Source organism: Andrena cerasifolii, chromosome 6 (genome assembly GCF_050908995.1).
Source record: "Andrena cerasifolii isolate SP2316 chromosome 6, iyAndCera1_principal, whole genome shotgun sequence".
Lineage (NCBI taxonomy): Eukaryota > Metazoa > Arthropoda > Insecta > Hymenoptera > Andrenidae > Andrena > Andrena cerasifolii.
Window position 1 is genome coordinate 16592028 of NC_135123.1, and position 25269 is coordinate 16617296.

Below are 25269 nucleotides of genomic sequence, written 5' to 3' on the forward strand. Positions count from 1 at the left end.
TTTCGTGCGCTGAGAATGAATCCGCAATTGATGTCCAACTGTGTTATTATAAACGAATCCACACCTTGCGGCAGATGTACAAATGTGTACTAAAAGTAGTGCAATATTGAAACGTAACATGCAAATTACGGGGAAAGAATTGTGTCGCGGCAGATTTCTTGCAAGGTTTTTCGAAAACTCTGTTAGCTAGTTAGAAACAACTGTCACGCCTCGTTAACCTTTGCTGGACATTGGTAGACATTCAAAATTCTATACAAATTAATTAAAAATTTAATTTTGTATAATGTGGCAATTGTGAATTAGCACCTGCAATATAAAGCACAGATAATAGTATATTTCACACGGTGTTACAGAGGGTTAAATAGAAAATTAGAAGTTTTCTGAAGATCCAAGGCGAAAGCTTTAAAGATTCTAAAGTATCTGAACAATCAACATAATTATTCAGGTGTTAACGAATCAAGCGAGGATACAAATGAGTCATATAGTTTTTATTATAACCAAGTCGAATTGAATTCCTTGCTCAGTTAAAGTAAACACATCCCCCGGGACCTGGGGCTTGTTTCATGGGTCACTGTTCCCCAGAGACAAGCCTCCAGGATGGGAACTGGCGATCCCAGGGTACCTGAGCTAACTGACAAGCACTGAGACCATACACGAGACTCGAGTGTGAGAATTTTGAGAGCATAAGACGAGTGTGGGATCATGATTGGACAAGGGGATGAGTAGAGAGTACCCTTTCAGATCTCAAACTAGGTCGATTCTAGCGATCATAGACGACAGTCATCAGCTGTGCCTTGATCGTAATTACAATATAGTTTCTACTCCAGTGGGCAGTGGTTGTGACCCAAATATACGTGCGGTGTCGACTTTTGAGTCTCTCAAAAAACAAATACAAACACATAGGTACGTGACTTATTACAAACAAAGGATAAACTAGGGAACCTTTTTTTATAACTTCCTCTCGTATGATGCATCGTTTATCTACTTAGGGAAATTTCTTTCACCTCTCATGCCATGAAACTGCTACTTTTGAGTAGTACCTTTATTTAATCGTGATATCCTTTGGTCTGACGAAAGGAAATTCAGATTTTCGAGAGTGACAGTTCCCAATGATCTCACTTTGCGATTATTTTAAATCCATCCTACAACCATGCCTGACATTTTCAAAGGAGTCATACAGGTTCACCTTTTCTCAAAAAATTCTCCTCACACTTGCATCTGTTTTGAGGAGAACAAGATCCTCAAAAACAGAACGAGAATCGTTCACTCTCGTAAGTCATTCGAATTTCGTCGCCAGAAGGCGATCCCTATATCATTCGCCTGCAGTATCGCGCTGCTCTTTAAGCCAATTGCTCACGTAAAAGATTGATAAATTCCAGCGACGGTGGTTTCACGCGAACATGCATAATCCTCAGATAATCCAGCTGCAATTAAGCATTCAGCATGCGTCCTGCTCGCAAAAAAGTGTCCCCGCGGCGAGCGGAATTTCCTGGCAACCGATGCACGAGCCATCGTAATACCCATGCGCCCTGCTCGGTTTGCTCGTTTTACGAGCCTCAGTTCTCGTCATAATTGAGTCGACCGTTCCAGCGCGTTGTCCGGCTCCTTCCTACCCGAAAATTCCGGAAGTTTACGTCGTAACGGAACTGCGGGGAGGCAGGGTGCACGCTGCCACCCGCGCGGAACCCCCCTCCCCGCCAGCTCGGAATATGCAGTTTTCGTCGGTGTCGTAATGCACCGACGCGTCGCGTGCAGTTGGACCGTGCACAATTTGGTTAAAGTTGTACCTCGACGTGTCGTCGAAGCAGTCGTTAATGCGTCGCTCCCTATTCAGTTCCGTTCTCCGAGCGGAGACCGCCGCTACGGATTTTCGACGTTTAAACGTATAAGTCCTGATTGAAAATGGCGCGGATGCCGCGGCGCAAATGGTGCAATCGATGCGTCCTTTCTCCGCACACCGAAATGGGATTCGTGGGTTTACGTCGCAGATATTTGGCTGTTAATTGATAGCCTGCGAGAAGATAGGGTTGCAGGGCAGGTAGAGGATGAGTGTGGAACGTGCTGTCGAGATTTGACGTTGATACTTTTAGTGTATGTTGGGGGATTGTTAGAAAGCAGGAAGCAAGTTTTCTTTTCCCGCGGATCGGGCTCGATTAGGAGTTTCTACGCGATGGATCGTCTCGTAACTTTTAGATATGTTATGTGCACACGTTTACGGGGAAACGTTTATGGGCACCATTTTCCGGGGATTATATGAAAAATTTGTGAACATTTCTTGCAGAGTTGTACTCTCGTATTTCAGTGCATGAAACTATCTATCGTTGCCACACCTGAATACCATTTTTATGCGTTTTGCACGCAAGAGTACAGGACCCTGGAAGTGCATAGGAAACCTTAATGTTTATTTATACGCGCAGCACGGATCGTTTTTACTCGTGATTGTGGGCCTGTTAAATTTGAACGAATCCATATTGTGTTATATACCACTGGAAACGGATAACTCGTCGGACATTACTTCGTGAGATATTAAATTAGCAGAATACATACAAATATATATCCGCCACAATACGAAGGGAAAGTAGCAAATAGAAAAATCTGTAGTTATTGAGTCAATCGAGGTAGATTCGTCGAGTTAGTCGTTCCACGGTTAATATATTCAACTTTTTAATATTTTTGCAATGGATTTTATCACTTTATAATATGCTCAAATAAAGCGCCAAACCGCGAATTGATTGAATTTTTACTTTTCTCACAATCTGTGTCCGAAAAAAGCCTTTTATTTTTGTCTGTCACAGTAGGCAAACCCGTTAGTTTGCTATTACAAAAGGAACAAGTGATATGTGCACTCTTTTGTCACAAAACAATTGCAGGTACATCGCCGCTTTATAAAGGTACTACTAACGATACGATGTACCTACCTAATTACAGAAAGATCGCATTTACCTAATTTTAATATTTCCATTCTTTAACTCAACCTCACTAGGGAAGTGCGGCAACTGAAAAATTAAAAAAAAATCTGAACTTTGCAGAGATGTAGCTCAAATGATGCTAATAACGTAACTATTTTTTGATTCGGCAATGAAACGGTTCTAAGGGTGAAAACACCCCCTCAAAGAAATTGTGAGTTGTCATATTATCGTGAATATCTGCGAAACCGTAAAAGATATCGGAAGGAAGTTCAATTCAAAGTTTTACGGCTCCTGATACCCTACAATACGATGATAAATAATTGTCGGAAAAAAGGGTGGTGAGGATAAATTTGGAAAAAATAATGATTTTCGCAAATTCTTTATCGCCGCTTTATACGACATGAGAAACCACAGAACTTTGAATTTAACTTCTGTTTGGTATATTTTACACTTCCGTAGATATTCAGGATAATCCGAAAACTCCCCATTTTGTCGAGGGATTGTTTTCACACTTAGCACAGTAAAAAAATTGTTACTGCCATCACTCGAGCTATATTTTTGCAAGCTTTTAGATTTTTTGAATTTCAGAGTCGCCGAACTTCCCTAATCAGTAAATACCATCTACAAAGGAAACACGCACAAAGCTAAAAGCAAAAAGACTCGAATGTATAGTCCAGCATCCCTCCTGGTACGGGACATCTCTGAAAGCATTCCTAAAGAATCCAGTCACCCAAGACAGGGTATCGACACAATCAACTCGCCCTCCGCTCGCGGACTAATTGAAAAAATGTGCCCTGGAACGGAGCAGAAAAGAGGTACTCAGGATGGCAACGTTAGGCACGACACGCGTTGCATTAATATTCATAGGGGTAGGTATTCTTTACCACGGTATCGCGGTAGTGCCGAATGAATAAGGGAAGAACGCGCCGGTCCACGAACGACCGCACACAAACGGTACATCGATCATGGAACGGCGCTGAGAAAAGCGTCGCGGTATGCCCCACGTCGAATCCACCGCCTGGAAGCCAAGGGGCCACGTTGGATTTCGTTGTAATTCGAAAAATTAATCGAGAACCGATCGATCCCAGTGAACCTCCAAGTTGGTTTTACATCAGCCCCGCGGCGGCGTGCCCCGCATACAAATGGCCGACCGCGATTCGAATGCATAAAACACCCTGAACTTCTTGTATTATTTATTACTCCGCCCGCATCTGGATTCAGTCCGCGGAGCTCCCTTGGGAATTTCGCGTTATTCGAATCGCTGGAAAATTATAAAGCGAAGAAGTATCGGTCGCCCCTCGCGGGGGACATTTTTGTGTGGGATTTTGTACAAGTTATTTACGGGGCTCGTAGACGGTAACGAAGTTTCGTCGGGGAGGCTGCTAGTGTCTCGCACCTACGACGATTTTGCTGTATGCGCGATGATTTATTGTCGGATAGATGTTGTCTGTGGTGTGACTGATCGAGCGTAACTGATTGTGAGGAGAAACAGGAGGGTAGTGCTGTGGAGGGTAGTGCTGTGGTGCCAGTATTGTTGGAGAAGATAGGGGAAACTCTTGCGGGGGTGTTACCAGTGGATGATTCTTTCGGAGAAAGGGGAAGGAAAAAGAAGAGAACGTTACAAGAATTGAGGTTCACACAGAAATGGGTGTTCAATGTTTATATATGAAACTTTCGCGTGAGTTGCATGGGAACGAACCTTGTGGCTTTGGAAAATGTTTCGGAAGGGTAATTAATAATAATCCACTGCCATTCATCGTTGTACACGCACACGCGTTGCAATCTAAAAAATGGTAACATCTAGGAGCTCTTTAAAATTTGTCTGACAATTTACGCGTCACGATTGATAGATGACATCATATGTGACATCATTGTTATTCTGAATTTCATCAATGAATTCAAGTGTATTACTAATTTAAAGAATTTAGCAATATCCATTCCCAAATAGTTCTTGAAACCAGAAGAGTTTCATACGAACTGCTTTTTAAAAACAAATTCTTGCACCGTTTTCTTTGCTCCTTTTTCAACGTGACGACACTGTTGCAAGAATCGCCGTTGCTTTCTTTGACGTTTATGATTGGTTATCCTCGATCGCGTGTGCAGTTAATAAAAGTCAAACAATATATCGTCACGTATGTGGCTAAACCGTCGCACCACAAGTTGATCCGATTACAAGTGCAATTTATCGTACGCGGTCTGTGACGAGTCATATGGAAAGTAGAAACATCTGCGGGCTCTTTCATTTTATATGAGATCGCGGGAGAAATCGTAACGTCTGTGGGCCCTTTTACACGCGTGACTTGCCCTCGTCTTCCTCCCCCTGGTAAGTGGTACGCCTCGCTCATCCTCCCTCATGCATATTAATAATACTCGATGTAAACTACGCGGGGACGTAGGAAGTTCGTAATCGCGTCACGGCGTGCCCCAGCACCAGGTAATACCCTGTCGCGAAACAGCATTATTTTTCGATCAGAGGAGAAGCGTTCCGCGATTTGATCCTTTCAGCGCGGCCCCACCGAGCTTTGGGGATTTGCCCTGACTGAAAACCATGCCTGTGCTCCTCCTCGGTCGATCTAACCTCGAGGAAACAGTATTATTGGAAATTATGCCCCGCGAACAAAGATTTACCATCGAACGAGCCGAGGATGCTAAATCATTTGTCTAATGATTATATTGAATTCGAGTACTGGCCGTCTTTATTTTAAATTGCGTGGCCCGGAGGAGGTATTGAAATTCCAGTGCCACCGATACTAAGATTCAATTCTTTACTCAGAAACGAGAAGTTACAGCAGTGGAGTGATTGATTTCAATCGACATTCTTTTAGTAAGTCGAGTGATTTTACAGCAACCTTATTTTTACATTAATCTCGATATAAATTAAGAGGAAACTGCGCAAGCGCTGGAAATCTCATCCACGAAGATGAAAAGTTTAATTTTGTTGGATTTTAATGGACTTACTCGCTGTTAAATAATTATTTGTCGTAGACTGCTTTAAAGTTTCCTGGTATAATTAGGAGCTACGCTGAAACCACTTTCAAATGGACGTTTATAATTAAAAGGAGAGATTTCTTTGCGTTCACAGCTTCTACGGTACGCCTCCTAAATTTGCTATGAAACCTGCGTCCCGGTGGTTTGACAAAATAGATCCACTTAAGCCCAAGAATATTCTATAACACTCGTGAATAACTAATAAATACTCCAATCTCAATTAATACTCAGCTTAGAGTCATCTTAAATTTTTAAAATAAATATTACGAATATAAGTGGCAGTAAGGAGTCGTGCTTAGCGAATTAAATAATTTAAATATTTCAATTGGAAAATTTGTCACAAAACTCTTATTATAAAAGATGTATTTTCAGAACACCAGAGTTATACATACACATAATACACAACTCGTTTCAAATTTATAGAGCAAACTGAAACACGTATGGAGTTGCAATTAGTATCACAGGAAATTGAAAAGTCCCCATTTTAACGGAGAATATATTCCATGACCTACAGTACCTATATATGAATAATCATACAGAGAACTATAAATTTCCAAATTAAAAGTAGTCATGTTGAAAACTTCTATCCGCCAGATTTAAATCCCGAAACTTCTGAAATTTCTGGCATTGACTTCAAATAATCAGTGAGCTTTGCATCCACCACTAACTCGTGCATTGCATATGCGTAATTAAAAATTAGCAAAAAAGCTGTTCACATTAATAGCACAACTCAAGGATCACCAGCCACCCAACTTGCCTTAATAATTTTCGTATTCTATCGCTGCTTTTATTCTCCCATCACGCGTCATCAATCTAAAAAAATCTCCAACACGCTTCTAGTGCGCAATAAAACAATTAAACATCTGCGAACACTTGGACATTCCCAAAACGAATTGCGCGACCTCCGACATCCTCATCGTCCCCAGTTACGTACACTCGTACGTACATATTAATGTTTGCCGATGTTAATCGTGGTACTTAAGCGGCAAGGCGGTATAACAAACGATTCTGCAGCTGGAGCAAATAAATCTTCCGTGATTCATTCCAGCTAATTCTACGCGAAACTGCATGTCTGAGTTAAGCTGCATCGCGTTTCGCAGCTTGCAACTCGGTGCCAGTTGTTGCAAACAGTTTGACCGCCATTCTTCTGCCACTTTTCCACTTTAATGTTCGGGCAAAACAAGATAGGATGTAGAAATATTGATGAGGCACAACATTAAGGAATTTCCAGTCCAGTGATAAATGACTTGATCTGAAGCAATAGGATTGATGAAACAGTAGGGGAAATAAAGCGCAGGGAACTATTACAGAGAAACTACTCTTGATTTTCATCATTTATGTCGTGTTATTCTTGGCTTTGTAAAGCCTTCTAATCAAATGTAATTCGATGATTCGATTCGAAACGAGGTACGGTTTGGTTGAATTTGTAGGGAATTATTTTACACTTGAGAATTGGGTAGGAAATGTTTGCAATACGAATGTGAAGAAATCGCAGTGTTCTTTGTTCCAATCGTTTTTGTTTGTGCAAATATACGACGTTTGTGATTTAGGATACGCGGAAACTGCTCTACATGAAATTGTAACATCTGTTCTCCGTTACTGAATTTCCCTGCATATCAAACCGGAGGTATTTAAATTCACATTATCCTACCTTCACATTTATAAGCTGGTTATTTTTCAATCATATTTGCATCCCATTTGCCAAACAATGCTCCCAGGACATCTGATATTTACGAAACAATCAATGCCCCGATCACTTATTCATCAAATACGATGAATGGCAGATTCTGTTTCATTCGAACGTTTTTTCAAGCTCGAATGAATTTCTGATTTCTGGCCTATTTATAACTACATCGATACGAGGTCAAGACGATAATTAGCAATTTAGAAGTCGACACTGCTGTTGAAATTAATTTGTCGCGCCAGCCCCGAATAACGAGGCGCAAATAACAGAGTAATTTGAAAGTAAGCTTCGTTCTTGGAAAGTGAGGAGACCGATGTCACTGGAAGCAATAATTATGAAAGGGAAATTAAATGAACTAAAGTTCGGGATTTCCGTTCGCTTTCTGCTTTCCAGCGAGTTAATGAGTCGCATGCGCCTCTTGTAAGTCGACCCTTAACTTTCTGATTATAGGCGAGAATCCTCTGAAATTATCTTAAAGGAATGTTGCGAAATATTCGACGAACAATCGAATAAAGTAACTACTGCTTGCTGGTGTACTATGTCGAAGTAGAAAGTATACTATTTTTCAAAGAGTTTACAAAGTTTTTGGGTTCATAGAGGTTACTTAATGAGTGAAAAAAAACTTAAAATATATATGTCCCGAAAATAATGATTACAGATGTATGGAACAGTTTCTGAATTATAGATATTATTTAAATTAATATTAGGTAAATATTTTAGTGTTCTTTAAATCTCATTGGTAAATTTAATGCGATTTCATTATGTCTTTGAAGTAGTTGCTTTATAAGCTTTGACGACTAAGTAGATTAAGTTTTTAGTAGAATGAATCTTATAGACAAATGTCTTGTATTTTCATTTATCATTTACAGTTATTTTACTTCCATCTAGTAGAGAATTGGTGAAATAATTTTTTTCCTGGATGTGCGAAATTTGATTGTACGGAGTTATATGTACCTGTGCTAAAATTAAAAAGAAGCAAGAAACCGGGATATTGAAATTCTGAAAATTCACGGATCTTGAATTTAAGCTGGAAATACGAGAGCAGCATTGTACGCAATTTGTGAAGCAAATGTGTGTTCAGGAATACTTGCGCTGAAAACGAGGGGAATTGAAAGAGAGATTTAACTCTCTCACCTTTTTCGATTTCCTGTTTCAATTGCCTCGTTGACGCTATCGCCGGCAGATGTATAATGATGAATTTTAATTTTGAAAACGCACGCTAATTATAATGATCGTTGCACCCCGTACAATTGCGCTGCAATATTGAATCATCGTTGCAAACGATTTCCAATGCAATTAGAAAACATTCCTCAAAGTAACTAGACACAATTTGATTGAACAGAAGAAGTGAATGCAACTTGGAAAATTGAAATGGTAATCATATATTTATGAAGAATAATCGTTATTTTTTAGCAATCAATTCATGAATGAACACACTGTGTAATTTTGTGACAAAGTCTACAGAAATTGAATTTATACGAATCAAAATTCTTTCATATCCAAAGTTAATATTAAAGTGGAAATTACTGAGACACAAAATAATGCAGTAGACGAAAGTACCTACCTAGTGCTGCTAAAATTAAAATAAGTAAACTACCAAGACGACTACTAAACCTGCAACAAGTAAATCTACCAAAACGACTACTAAACCTACAATAAGTAAAACTACCCAGACGACTATTAAACTTGAAATAAGTAACACTACCTATAGTAATACTAACGCCACAGTATGTGAAACAACCAAGACAAATGTCAACAGCACAATAAATAAAAGTACCAATACCAATACTAAACCCGCATTAGATAAAGCTGCCAATAACAATAATAAAAGAAGAGTAATGACACTAGAATGCTATTATTCCCACCACTACCAATTATAAATGAACACCACACGCGGATGTGTGGTGAAATCGGAGCAGCGGCGTCGAGAGTCTGCGCTCGTATCTACAATCAAAATCCTCCCGCGGGCTTTCAAAGTTTAGCTCTCGGCGTTTCAATTCCGCGGAGGGAGCCGCGAAACGATCAAACGTAACAAATAAAATGTACAGCCGTTTATGAAGCGCACGTTCCAGGTTCGCCGCGGCCGAGAGCAAAGTACATAGGTACGTGTTCCTTTGTGTATTTTCTCGCGGTATCCTCCCATCAAATTTCCTGCACAGAATACGCCACGATCGTTTTGAGGGTGTGCTCGCGCGATAAATGCCCCCACACGCTCGAGAAATACCTCGTAGACTTAAAATTCTCCTATCGTGGCGAACTTACGATTAAATATGCGACAAGCATTTTTGCTCGTACGGACGCTTTAACGCTGCCACACACCACTCTTAAATTTCAACTCCGCGCAAACGTGCGAAGCGAGCTTTACATCTTATAAAAGGAGGCGGGCGGGTTGCAGTTGCAGGGGCATTGCAACCTGTGTGGCGGAATACATAGTGGTATGCTGCTGACGAAATCGTTTTGCGAGTAGTAGCACCGTTACATTTTAAATGCTTATCAACATTATAAGCCCTTGACTTGGTACCCTTCGCAGCAAAGTATTCACACTTCTCTTGGAATTCTCCAAAGAAATATTTACTTTGTTTTAAGAAGAAGGAGAAATTATACTGCAGCACTATCGTGGGATTTGAGATTCGAATTCTCTTTGAATTTAAAATTCAAGTGACTCTTTTGAATAGATCACAAATACCATATTGTGCTTCTTATATTCACTCATTTAACGTTTCGCTACGAAAAAGAATTAACAGAGAGGCATATTAAGTAGGCGAAAAGAAACTATTGCATGCCACAGCGGGGTACCCAGAAGATGCGCGGCTGTGTCGCAGGATATCCAGCGAAACATAATGTAAACATGGCCAAAATCATCTTGCCTCGCTCCTTCCATCGAAGTTAATGCTCCATCAGCGAGCATGGAGTGCGATCAGAGAATCAAGGATGAAATTGTCCTCGGCGAAGTTCCCCAGGAAGGTAGGAACTGGTAATCCAAATCGTTTTAGCGAGCATACGGACAGCGAGATGATACGTCCCCATTTTACGAGCGTTCCCAACGATTTTCCCATCTTGTCAGAAAGCGCCGGAATTTCGTTCGATGTAGCCCTGCGGCTTTCCTTGTTCGAGTTGCTAGTTTACCTGACCCAGATAAATGTTATACTGCTCCTTTGCCTACCCTTCGCTCTGGAATTCGCGTTTTTCACGCAGCCTAACGGAGAATTTCGAAATTGTCGGCAACACGTGGGCGGCTCTATACAAGTTTTAATTGAAAGTAGACTTCGTTTTACTGCCTGTTGGAGTGATTTCATCGTTCCGGCGTTGTCGACATTAATGGCGTGAAATTTGGCGCAGGTAGTGTGTAAGCGAGGGCCTCGATAATTGTTCGAAGGGTTCATCGAACGTTTCTGTGAAAATGAACGAGAAATTGCGACAGAATTTAAAGAGAATAGGGAGGATCGTAGAATATTCAGAATTATTTGTGATTGTGCTTAACGTTCAGCCAAAATTGTCGCGACAAATTCCTGCATAAATTTCTGTAAGTCCATAATCCTGTTTTCCGTGAAATTTAAGCAGTAAAGGACTGACGGTTTAAATTATTAACATGATGAATAAATCAGTGCTTGTTTTCGAGGGATGATTTTGTTTAAGCGAAAAGGAGATTGCTTGTATTTTACAAATAGACCTGGAAGGTATTTTACGCCATTTCGATTTGGAGTTAAATCAATTTCTAAATAGACTTATGTTAAAATTGTTAAAAATAAAGCAGAAGAATAGTTTAAAAAGGGCTCGCAAATAAGTAATACCATAAATAATAAGGAATAAAACGAGACAGTTACGCGGGGAATATAAACATTTATATCTTCTTTACTATAATTCGATTTTATCCCCCAATGTAATTTAACATTTTATTCTCCCACTTTTTAGCAGCATAATCCTTTTATGCCTGTCGATTTTTATTTACGTATTCCCTCGAGTGCAGTGAAAGAAGCATTTCTATTTTATAGTTTCGGTGTTATCTAGGAATTCCTCGACGAATCCTCATCTCGCAGGATTATCGAACACAGGGATGATCGAATAAAATGTTTCTGTGGGAGTAAAAATTCCAAATAAAATTTTCGCACAAACTACTTCGAAATTGAACTTGGGTAACGTATTTCCAGTCGACGAAAGGCAGCCTGTAGATTTTGATTCGTACTCTTAAACTCGTCAACTTTAAATTATTTGTTTGGTAGAAAATCTCGAAAAGTTTCGACAGCTCTTTTCATTAATATTACGTTTATTCGTGTCCGACTGCAGTAACTTCGACGACGTTACATCGATATTGCTATTGCATAGAAACGTAACTGCCAATTCTGCGGAACTGTAAGGAAATGATACTCACACATTAATTTTAAATCCACAATCATATAGTATTGGCAATCGAATTTCTTAAATAGGTTTAATGACACTTAAACACAAAATCATGTTTAGCCATATTTCACATTATATTTCCAAAGCATTACATTTGATTACAGTTTCCCTAGAAATATCCGAAGAATTCAAATTCATCAACAGCCTGCATTTCGTAAACAAATTCGAAGTAAGCAAAGTGATGACTTAAACCCCCCCTAATTCCAGTTGATCTACGTCATATTTCAATGTCAACAAAATCCCTGACATCTACTCCAGAAAGTGATTATCCATTTGCCATAGAACGGTCCACAACTACTTCCTCTCATTCCATGCTCCACCACAGTGCGTTTCCACAGGAAGTCAAATAATAAATTAACTTCCACGGCCATACATCCCGAAGCTTACGCAATATTCCTATTCCTGGAAACGACCTCCAGGCTTAAACATCCCTCGACTATTTCATATTCCCCTGATTTCGTTTGCTTCGCAGGGATTTTGTTTTTACTCACCCTCGGCTGTTGCTGTTTTTCTTGTTGCAAGCCTTATTGGCAGCGGACGGCACGAAAAACCGTTTCCAGCGGTAATCTGCTTTTGGTCAGGCGCAGGGAGACCAAGAAAGCTTCCTTGACGGTGGCTGCACCGGAAATCCGGAATAGGTAATCTAAATCGCTTTAGGCGGAACGGCAGGGGCGGCTCGATGAAATGTCCCCGGTTTCGGGGATGCTACTGGCGTTCTCCCTTTGAATAAATTACGAATTCTGTCGTGCAGCGACATAATTTCGTAATTCAGAAATTCTCACGGAATTTTCCAGTGTATTTAACCCTTTAAAGTTATTAATACCGCACCAACGACCACCCGCTTTCACTTCTGCTGCTATTACTGCCTCGAAATCCGCTGTGGGTATTCGAGCTTTATGCTGTAAGTAAATTTGTAACTCTGTTAACGTTACCATGGGCTACCATTAATATCACTGTCGTTATTACTATTCGAAATTACGAGCCCAAGTTTAATGCTTTTTCGCCGAACAGCGTGTTTGACGTTCGAGGGTATTAATATGGGGATATTAATATTTGGCGAGGAGTAATATTGTACTTACTGTTATGATTCGACGTATTCTACAGGCTTTAAAATGCGAGTCATTTTTCCTACTGTATTTATTCTGCGACAGTGTTATCGAATACCTGAATTTATCATTAATACTCGGGTATTATCAGCTGCAAGTAGAAATTAGTATAGATATATAAAACAAGTAATTATCTAATTACTTCTTCCATATTGTTCCTACAATGCAATACGATTCGTTATTCAAATTATTGCATCTTGTTTTATATGTCTATACTAATTTCTACTTGCAGCTGATAATACCTGAGTGTTAATGATAAATTCAGGTATTTGATAACACTGTCGCAGAATAGCAATAAAATTTATTTGATTTTAGTTCATAGTTTCGAAGTAGAAAATGTTTCTCTGATCGACGAAACTAGGTATACAAGATTTTAGTAACTTCTGATAGCAAATCAGAAAATGTCAAGGTATAATACTTAGGTCCTAGTAAATTTACTTCATCTTTTTCAGCATTTCGAAGCTGTCCTATTTAGACTGTCCCTTTTAATTGTTTGCATCCTCCGCATTACTCGAAGCTGGAAAGTTTGAAGTCGTTTCAGTTCCTCGAAAACGCAGGAAATGCCAGGGATCGCACTTTTACGCGGGCAAATGTTAAGTTTCCGTTATTCAGGGCGGCGTGCAGTTTACAAAATCCTCTTGTTCCCCCGGAATGAAGCCAGGGCGGGTTAAATTAAGAAATTTAAATGTGAAGCATGAAATCGAGTGGAATTAGAAATTCGTACACGTGGCGGAATTCGAAATGCAAATGGCACGTCTTAATGCAGTTTGAAACTTTATTTTCGGATCTGTATTGGTCGCGAGTTGCGTGTGGAAAGTTGCGCAAAATTTTACTCGTCGCGAAGTAGTTCGGGGGTAATAAGAAAAGACAGTGCCGTAGAATTTAAAAAAAGAAAACGATCCAACCAGGTCTAAGAAATTGATAAAACTGACAAATAAGGCTGTGCCTTCTATGAAACCCAAAGAACCCTTTAAATTTAAATATCCAATTTCTTTTCTATAAATATACAAAACGCATTTTCAAAATTCCCATTAAAAAGTGCCCCAGCATCAGACGCTTTCTATTAAAATATAAAAATATTTTCGCTTTCACTTAATTTCCACTTTTCATTTAAAATATAAAATTATTTCCACGTTCACTTAATTAAAATTGCCCCTGCGATTCCTTTACATCAGGGGCGCTATTTCAGAAGTAGCGAGGCTAGTTTGAAACAGCGAAAAATCCTTTTTCCAGGAGCTGGTATCCAGGCGTGCGTTGCCCATAAATACGGAGAAATTTCTCGAGACGTTTACATTTCATCTCATTCCGATACAAGATATTACTCCGAATAAAATCACTTCAAAGAACGCCTTTTAGTACGTGCCGTATCGAGAATAACTTAGTTGGAATCGTTTCGCGAATCTAATATGCGGAGCTGCAAACATATTCCTATTTCTGCGAGCGGAAGGCGAGACGTTTCCCTTTCCGACTGGACGGGAAATTTGAAAACGACTCTACTCTTTTCCTGGCGAAGAATTAATATTTCTTGTTGCATTATATAAACTCGAAATCCTTGCTGCTATCCTGCTTGAGTCGCTTTCAATCCCTTATTCATTCTTTCCTCGATCCAAGCCTCCGTATATTAAACGTGTACACTTCCATCAGACACTTTAAGTTTTAATAATTAGATTGATACTTAGCAATTAAGTTAATATTTTTAATTTTCTGTACTTTGTACCGATTATTATAAGCTCTATCTTTCGTTTCTTTGTCACAGTAAGGTCTCGAATTATCTAGTAAGAGACACCGCCGTGATTTCCATCGCGAAACTGACAAGGAAATATTACCTACTGTCTTCTTACGTAGGAAACTTTTCTAATTGACGATTAAATAGTACAGAGGGTGGCCAGATTATACTCAAAATATTTTCGTCAGTTTTTGCGATCATTTTAAAATGGATTTAATACAATTAAGAAGCTGAATAAAATCGTTTAAAAAAATTCTTAAATTGGCAACTGAAGGTTCTGAAAGGAAGCTGTCTTAGCTTTCCAAAACACTCATGAAAATTTGTCTACGATCATGAGTACGCACGCAAGTTATAGGTGTTCAAAGTGAAAAGCACCTTTTCTGCTTTAGTCGCGAATAACTCGGCCAATAAAAATCATACAACAAAACCAAAAAAAAACGAAATTAAAGAGAAATGTTTGCTTTATAAGAGCTTTTCGTTGGATTTACCGGAAAAGAATTATTTGGCCCGTGAATACGTTCAAACGAGGCAAAAATTTCTGAATCTTCGTTTCCTGCGCTTCATCCTGGTAAAACAGTATCATAATGGATGAAAAAAATTGAGTCCTTGATTCAAAAACTAGAAACTTCAAGCGTTAAAATGCGTTTGTTAAAAATTTTTTGCGACCATTTTCGCAGACCATTCCAACATCACGTTTGAGTATAATAATTTGGTCACCCACTGTATTTCCCATCTCCCTCATTTAAGTACGTCTAAAATTAAAGTGCCGCTCTCGAGCCACGAAAACATCTGCCACAAAAATACCCTTGCTCCACAAATTCCTGCAAATACTTCTCGTTCGCCCAACACTTTCCCACAATCTTCGGTATATATTCCAAAACAAGCTCGATCACAAAATGCAATCCTCCAAGCCCATCAACTCCATTCAAACTTATTCAAACCTACCAATACTAAAAGCTACCATTCCAACATCGCGTTCTTATAAAAGCAAGTCGGTCTGTTAATCTCTAATTTCCCTGAATTGCTCCCAGAAATCGTGCCCGAGGTCCACGACACCCCTGCCGCGGCTCTGTTAGCCACCCACTTGTCGCGAGTATTCTAATACCCGATGCGGTCGTCGGTGTTGTGGAATCGGGATCATCCACCCTTCCGGTGGAGCCGCGGCGCAGGAAGTGGTGGCCGAGGGAGGATCTTGCACTGATGTGCGAGGGGCGTCCGTGGAACCGGCAAGTAGTTGGATTTCACGGGTGACTCTCGACGGAATGACGCGTCGTTTCTGAGGGGTATTTCGGCAGCAACGAATGGTTATGCGTCCCGCCGACGGCTATTGAATTTGAAGCCGTTTCCTCTTTCGACTCGGATGTGAGGTAGCGGCACTGCGGTCCACCAGCTGACCGTTTCCGATTTTTCCGGGGCCGGGGAACATTTTCGCTGGAAAATTCTCAACTCCTCGACAGACTACCGCGCATCCTTTGCCAGCGTGTTCACGGGGGGTTGTTTGAATAGTATCTAACGAGGGGGGCGAGAAACCGGGAGCAGATCAATTTCCTTCTCTGTGCGTAGGTAGTGCAAGGGGTGTGTAATAATGTGATTGCTTGGTGACATAGTTAGTTGAAATTGTAAATGTAGAAGGGTGTTGGTTATGGTTTGATAAGGTCTATTGATCCGAAGAATTCTTTATAGGTGCGAAAAGTCCTCGATGAGACAAAAATATCGTGCCTCACACGAGACTTTAATCTCTCGAGACAATTATTTCATTATTTTATTATTGTTTAATTATTATGTCATTAATTTCATAAAGTTAGACTCTCGCGAGACAAGTTTCACGATATATTTTCAAACATCTCATCTCCCTCGACTATTTCCATTATTTCCATTTAGTTGTTGGTGTTTAAATTTATTTAAATATCTAGGTCAGTTTTCAGAGCTCAGAAGGTTCCGTAGCAGGGTGGACACTGGAAATGGTGTTCTGGAGTTTATTGGTTCTAAATGTTAGAAGCATGTATGCAATTCTAGATTAGAAAAGTACGCTAAAGTTAGTGGAGACTGTTTCCTAAAATATACGTGTAAACATGAGTCCACATGTAATAGTTTCTGAACTGTGTCTGTCTCTTGAAGAAATGGTTCTCTCGCAAATTTCGATTTATGACTGATATGTGTTTGATTATTCGCGAAAAATGTTGTTGATAGATCCTTCATTGATATCGACAGAGAGAAGGGAGTGTAGAATATGAAGCATTGATATAGGAGGTGTATGAAGATTCTAAAAACTTCAGTTCGCCATCGATCACTGACTTGATTACTGCACTGTCAAAGGCGGGTGTATTCATAAATCATGGGAAATTGTTATATCCCTTGAGCGGCTATTCTCGCAAACAGTATAGGAAAGCTTACCACCCATGCGCGAAACGCTGGCGACGTGAAAATTGAAAACTACAGCCTGCTCTCTCTTGTCTATCAATAGAAACTACCGTAGACATAATGAAACATATGCTACCTTTGAAACCTATCTCAGTTTTGTTTAATTTAAGAAGCCTAGAATTGAATCTTGACCTACAGTGGCGCGCAAAAGTATTCGACCACCTTTTAAAATCGCATAACTTTTTTTAAATTAATCCAAACGACTTGGTTTTTTTTAGTAGCTAGAAGGATTAGTTTGCTAAGTAGCGTGATTCGGGAATTTCGCAATTTTCAACCTTATTCTGCGATATTTAAGCGTTTATAGCTCAGAGCAACGTTAACCGATTTTTATGAAATTTTGGGCACGAATATAATTTACTTAAATCTACAAACGGGTTTTTTGAATGTTACAGGCTCATAAAAAATAGTTTAAAAAATTATTTTTTTTATTTTTTTTGCTATTCCGACCAAGTGCATTTTTTTTCAAAACGACGAACCACGCCACTTAGCAAAGTAATCCTTCAAGCTTCTAAAAAAAAACTCAAGTCGTTTGGATTAATTTTTAAAATGTTATACGATTTTAAAGGGTGGCCGAATACTTTTGCACGCCACTGTGTATCAAAACTAATCAATTTTTCATCCACGATATCTCACTTACATAATTCCACTTTCAAGTGGCTAATAAAAATTTATAATGAAACCTAATGGAATAAACAATACAATCTGAAACCCATTTGAAAATTGGCAAAACAGCTTTATTTAAATTCAGAATCACTGTACGAACCCTGACAGAACTCCCAGCGAATGTAGCACGACTGTCATCGCGTTAATGAGCGCAAATTAGCACCAGGAGCGTGCAAATGACAAAAGTAATGGGCCGACCAACCAGTGGAAGATCATAAAAAGGGAAAATAAGGACGATGGGAAAAGCGTACCGCGCGCCACTATAAATATCACTTATATCAATGGCGGCATAAATCCCGCGATATATTCGCATGTGCTGCGAAGAACGGGGTCGAAAGATACGATTCAACGGCGGCACCACTGGCGCCTTATCTCGCGCGTGTAACGGATAAGTGATGCTGATGATAATAATAACGAGCAGCGATGCAGTTCCGCGGGGTTTGATTGAATTCCAGGCGAATCAGTTTTCCAGTCGAAGGAGGAGAAGAGGCCACCGATTCGCACAAGTGGCGCGATAAAACGAGAAATCGAGGTTCCCCCGGGTTGCTGATTGTATCGATCGGACCGGAAAAATTGCAACTTCAAAATGCCCCGAATTTCTGCGCTTGTATAACCGTTCTCTGTCCTCACGGGCCAGCGGCCATTTGAATCTGTCCCGTGGAGTAATTGAAACGCGCCATTTTCGCCAATCACTCGCGCCCCCCGTTCAGGGGGCGGGTGGAAGATCATATTCAACCAAAGGGACCACTTTCATTTGTTGATGTTGGCCGCTCTAAACGAGGGCGCTCGAATTTGCGGTTTTAAAGCTTTTGGATGAAAGTCTTTGAGGAGAGACATTTACATTGAATGAGATTGGTAGGTATTCTGAATAGAAATGGGAAATTGTGCTCCTTCCGTATCGAAAGTATCCGATTACGTGTATCGTATATGAATTGTTTATTTATTTTGTTAACGCGGAAATACCCTTTAATTATAACGAAGCATATAACTAAGTAAGTAAGAGAGAGTCTATATTGATTAATCTATATGACGGAAGGGAAAACAAATATACATAAAATGAGATATACAGATGTGGGATGTGATCATACGAAAAGAATGCAGGAAAGAGAAAGGAAAAATAGTAGGAAAAATAAAAGTAAAGAGTGACCCAAAAACTAGGCCTTTTTCCTGTTTGGTCACACGATTTTGGGATTGAATTTTATGCTAAACGATACTTTATGATGAGACATCAGTCGCACGAAATTTTCAAGTTGAGGTGACAATTAGTTTCTGCGATATGGGAGGTCAAAGATGTGAAAATTCGTTAACGTGTCAGCTTATACGCTTTGATATACGGACTTTTATGTCAGTTCGATAATTTAAATACTTATTTCCAGGGGTTTTGCTGACTGCTAACAAAGAATTTGAACTTAGATTTTCGAAATTCACAAAAAAAATAAATAAAAATCCAGAAATATAATTGTCTGTATAGTGGATGCTTTTTTGATATATCGTCCACTATATTTTGAAAATCTAAGTTCAAATTCGTTGTTAGCAGTCACCAAAACCCCTGGAAATAATTGTTTAAATTATCGAACTAAATTGTCACCTCAGCTTGAAAATTTAGTATGATTGATCTCTCGTCGTGAGGTATCGTTTTTCATAAAATTCAGTTCCAAAATCGTGGGACCAAAAAGAGGGGATTTCATGGGTCACTCTATCGCGCTAGCTTAATAATAATTTGTGTCTGGAGTCGTTGAAGCGACCCATTAAAAAGGTCTAAACACACTAAAAAAGGAATTTGCCGTTTTGTAGCATCTATAAAGGGGATCACGCGACATTCTTCTTATTATGAGTGATTAATATTACGAAAATGAAGCTGAAAGTGGGGGATATAGTGGAACTGTGGGAAACGATTTCTGTTTAATACATTAATCTTGACGAGTATGTGTTCAGTACTTATGGAATACATAAACTGTAGCCACAGAGTATAAAGTGCTTACACAGGACGACAAATCAAGCCTGTTAAGAGTTAGCTGCTATTGCAAGTGACTGCTTCTTCTTATCGCACGAAGTGGAAGGAAGAGATTGTCTTGCTGCATTCTTGCATTATCATATTATAATTGCATTTAACTCGTGTTACAATTAATTATTACGGTCTTGTTATAATTCCCCCAGGGCTTGGGGCTTGTTTTATGGCTCACTGTTTCCCAGAATCATGTCCTGAGTATGGGAACTAACGATCCCTAAGTACCTGAACTAACTCACCAGTTCTGAGACCATACTAGAAACCATTCGTAGTTGAAAAGTATTAGAATGTTTGCAAAACTGTGAACAGATGATCCAAAATATTAACTGTAAGCATAGAAGTAAGAATGTGGTAAAATAATCCTTCATTTTCACTCCACAGGCGATAAGCAGAACAAGTAAATCACTCGCACCACTAACACTGAAAATCTTCTAACTCTGACAGGCTAGATTCATCGACCAAGGTTCATCAAGTATTTCTTTCTCATCTCAGTTAGTATTATTCACCTCTGAACACATTTTTCGCAACACTCTGGGTATAAACGAGTATTCAGCAAGCAAAGTGTGATCTCAGCCCTTAATTGAATGAGAAGAGCATCAAGCTCCCCACGAATTTAGACATCGAAAGACGTTTCAATGCTAGCAAAACACAACATCGTTCAAAAACTCGTGAAAAAAAGAGATAACGTCAGTTAGGTAGGAAAAATGCCATTGAAACTGCGCAAATGCGAGTTTCTCGGCGATTCGTATAAATCACCTGTCGCGTCGCCGTTTCTGGTTTCGTCAAGGGTCCCGAGCCAACGAAACACGTCGAAGAAATAGAACGACCCGCGCCTGCATCCGCAAACGTCAAGGGAAGAAGAGCCCCCACTGATCCGAGACGCGGAGGATTTAGATAACAAGGCGAATTTCCGGGTCGCTACAAGGAAGCGGGCTGCAACTGCACCGCTGCAGTTTAGTTTCGCGAAGGCAGCGGGCGTCAGCGATTGCGGGAAGCAATTTGTAAGCGACCACGTATCCCGTACTTGTCGCTGCCAATGAAAATGACTCGATGCGTCATGAGACTCGGGCCGCGGCGCGTCGCTTCGTAATAAAGGCGACCACGCTGTTAGGAACCCATCAGACATGCCTCCATTCTCTACTCGAGTTTCACTTCGCTTCTGGACGAAGGAATTATTGTCCTATTTCACATAGAAGTTAGTATTTACTATCCTGTTTACAGGGAGCGGATCGTTAAATCTGTCTGTCTGAAACATTTTTGCTGGTCTAAACGCTTGGAGAAAATTGACGATGTAGGATTTCCTGGTTTCGGGGGCAGCCATTGCGATAGCAATTATTACCTCGTTGTGGGTGCGAGGGACGAAGGAGATTTCCATTTAATTTCCTTTAATGGAATTGGTAATTTTGTGTGGTGACATTTGATGGAGTTCTGAGTTCTAGAAACATATGATGTTAAGGTACTTGTGTGTTTAAAACTAATACTATAGAAACTACTCTCTCCCAGAGTTGGGCATTATGGAATAAAAATTTACTCGAATAAAAATTTACTCGAATAAAAATTTACTCGAATAAAATTTTACTCGAATAAGAATTTACTCGAATAAAAATTTACTCGAATAAAAATTTACTCCAATAAAAATTTACTCGAATAAAAATTTACTCGAATAAAAATTCTCGAATAACTTCGTTTTATTCGCAATTCTTATTCGAGATCATTCGAATAAAAATTTATTCGAATAATGCCCAACTCTGCTCTCTCCCTTACTTCGTCGGAGACAGATTCTTCAAGTATTTTAGGAAATTCAGAATTTGCACCGTTGTAGATGAGAATTTCAAAATTAATAACCTCGTGGAAGGAGTTTGGTATTTTTACAGTATGTGTCCTTGATGTTTCCCCGACAAATGTAGGTAATCTTTTTTTAATCGTGTTGCGTTGCGGGGCTCTGCGTTTTTTCAGGAAGATATTAGGTGGCTTTTAAGAGTGTGAAATATTCATTTTTTATACGGTCACATCCATGGGAATGCGGTAACTACTTCATTCTCTCGACGAGTCCAGTATTAATGTAGATTTAATATTAACGTTTGTCGGTGGGTTGCCGTCGGTTAAGCGTGAATTATTTTTTCGACGGGTTGTACGTATGTTGGTAGAAGAAGTTCTGTCGTGGGCTTACTTAATCGAGCAATCGTGGCTTTTCAATTTGTTACAACTGTATTTCGCGATTATGAATCTGTTGGTCACTGCGTTTCATATTGTACACGAGAAGGAAGAGTTAAAATTTAATGTCCCTTATATCAAGGGAATATTCTAAAGTAAACTATTATTACAATATGTTAAATATAATAGTTTAAGTTTAAATATAATTATCTAAAAACGAAATGTTTTAAATGTATGCGATTTTTGTAAAGAAAGTATAGAAAATTTAATTTCCAGGTAAGTGACGTTTATTTCAATACTGGTAAAAAAAAGTTAGACGCCAAAAACCACAACACTTTCCAGTCGCCCTAATAATTATTTAATTTTTTAACGAGTACATGTACTTGTTTGGAAGTACGGTTTGAAAGTTTGAAAGTACCGTTTATAAAGCGATTCGACGCCTATCACAGTGCTGACGCTCTTTAATGTAAACGTTAACCGTTGCGTGCAAATTCAAAGCTTTAAGAGCTACATTCATAAATCACATTCATAACGTTGGAATATTTCACGCCATGTCCCCACTACTGACAATTTAAATTAATTATCATTTCAAAACACTCTACTGACATTTAATTTGCTATTTCCTCGTGATATTTGAATAAGTCACATAACAGCACCAAAGGCATTTATTTGATAAAAACATCCCCCAGTTTGCTGTCAACGGAAGGAAGGTCCATTATAAAAATGAGATTGTTTTTCATTTGCAACGATATTCCCACCACCAGGTTGGAGAAGTATCACTAAATCTGATCTTGACATTCTATTCACTAACTTCTCACAAACTTCTGAACTAATTCCACCCTAATCGTTAGATCCTCCACACTCATAAATAATCCCACTCTAAAATAATCCCACTCTAAAACAATCCCTATAAGCTAGTAGATACAGTACTGGAAATATTTATAGCATCACTGAAATTTACGTAGTACCCACAATTTTCATAGCAATGTGATTGACAAAATGATTCATAATTATTTCAGCCAACATAGTAAGCTACACATTTTTGCATTAATACTTTCCTCGTACTAATAATAACAGAGGTACATGTAACTGATAACGTGTTTATTCCGGTGATGTAATAAATATTTCCTGTCTAACAAGCCAAGGAAATAACGTCACTTCGTATAGCTGCATTCGTATGTAAATCCCTAATTTTCTAAAACATACAAGTGCCCCATACAGCACTGGATTTCGCTCTCCATGGTCATGTTAATAAACAACACATCCTACCAGCGAAAACGTCATTTCTAAGACTGCCACGGTAATGGATGCCACGGGGGGAAAAGAGGGAAGCACGAGAGACTGAGGAAATAGCTCGACGAAGGGGGCCCCCTCAACTTTCCGTGTCAATTTCCTCGGGCGAAGTTTCCCGCGACCCGTTATGGCGGCTGCAGAAATTTTTCCCACGGAGATCCACCATATTGCGCGCGAGGACGCTTTAATACCGAATTCGAGCAGCCCGAAACAAGGTTGACCCGCAACCCCTCACCACCAGGGCGCATATTGCAACCGGAAACGGGACCACGGGGGCGATCCTCACGTGAGGGGCATTACACATGCCGCTGACATCCGCCTGGCACTCTAACTTCAGCGTTAAGCCGACTACCGTGAGCTGACCGCCTAAGTAGCCGACCCTTTCGACAAAGTTAGCTGGGGAAGTGGATAGGCGTCGGGGAAGGCATAAGTTTTCCGATAAATCGTGGTTTGGCCTTTCCTCGTGCATATTTCAGGGGCAAATTCTTCGAAGCTCCTCGGGAACAGGGTCCTCGATTAGCCGAGGGATCGTTCGTTTATGAGGGAGGATCCTCCTTGCTCTGAATTTATTCGTAACGCTTTAAAGGACTCGTAGAGGGAGTGTGAATTTGCTAGCATTGATTTCACTGAAATTTTCTCCGCTTTGAATTTTGGGAGGATGGCTGGTTCAAAGTTTTCTCCTCTCCAAAGTTTGTGTAATTGTGATAGATACAGTCATAGAAAACGTAAAACACAGGACACAAAACAGTTCGCCTATTTCCTACTTTAGAACTCGTCTTTTAACTTAACTGGAAAAGGGAGGGTATGATGCGTATTGATATATTCATGTAACGTGATACTTTGCAAGCACACAGTAGCAATATGCAATTTAGTTTATTCGTATCTAAACGAATGCAACCTAAGTAGTGATTTAAGAAAGTACCTACTGTATTTATAAATAAATGTATCAACAGGTCTGTAATAAGTGTAGAATGTTTTGTAGAATAATCTCCTTACGCATTTTTAATCTCCGTGTGTTAATAATTAAAAAAAAAATATTGATGTATGGCTTCACATATATATTACATATATCACTATTTCTTTTTTTTTAATTATTAACGCCTTTATAATCTCCGTAAGGAGAATATTCTGCAAGAGGATGATTGAAGTAATTAATCGTGGGAATAATGAAGATATAGTGAAAATGTACACATGCTTGGAGTTACTCTGCGGATCATAATCGAGCTGTCACTGCAACTTACAACTTACAATCTATTTTTTCGTACATTTTAGAGTAGAGCAACCTGTGTCTTTGAAATATTATTGTGCATGGTGTGCTATATGCAACACTCGAACTAAATCAGTGACCTGAACGTCGTACACCCCCCTTCTGATTTATAAGTGGAGTTTTTCAGTTATAAATTAGGTGAAGTGTTCGGCACCTTATTTTCGAGTTTTGCTGTGGCTGATGTAGCTAACTGTAAACTATGTGGGGGAACCATGAAGGGCATTGCAAATTTATAAAACACTTTACCAATATTATTTTGTATTAGGGCGAAACGTGTCAGGCTATTTGTGAATTCAAAAGAGAAGAGTGATTTTTCCCGTGAACTAAGTTCTCTGAAGAATTTGACCCTTTCTGGAGCTACTTTTTTTTCTCGTAATAACTTGGTAGCTCTTGTTAGCAGGAACGGTTCAACGGATTTTTCTACAGGTTTCCTTTATTCTCCTTTTGGTTCGACTCTCGAAAGTTATACGGCTACTTCACTTGAGCAAAGTTGCCGTAGTACACTTTTTCTTCGACAGCCCAGATGCTATTTCTCCAGAGATTCGTTGTACTTTGCCTTTAAATACGGATAACGTCTTCTTGCCCGATTCGTTCCTCCGCATCTCCTCCGATTTAGTTCGCGTGCCTTTTCTTGCTGCCCTTTGAACAGACA

General features: G+C 39.5%; 1 protein-coding gene across 7 annotated transcripts in view; it reads left to right on the forward strand.

The window, feature by feature from the left end:
• The window catches only part of Mp (collagen XV/XVIII-type protein multiplexin), a 325990-nt gene that overhangs the window by 176666 nt on the left and 124055 nt on the right, over window positions 1-25269 (forward strand). The gene's annotated exons all lie outside the window — the stretch shown is intronic.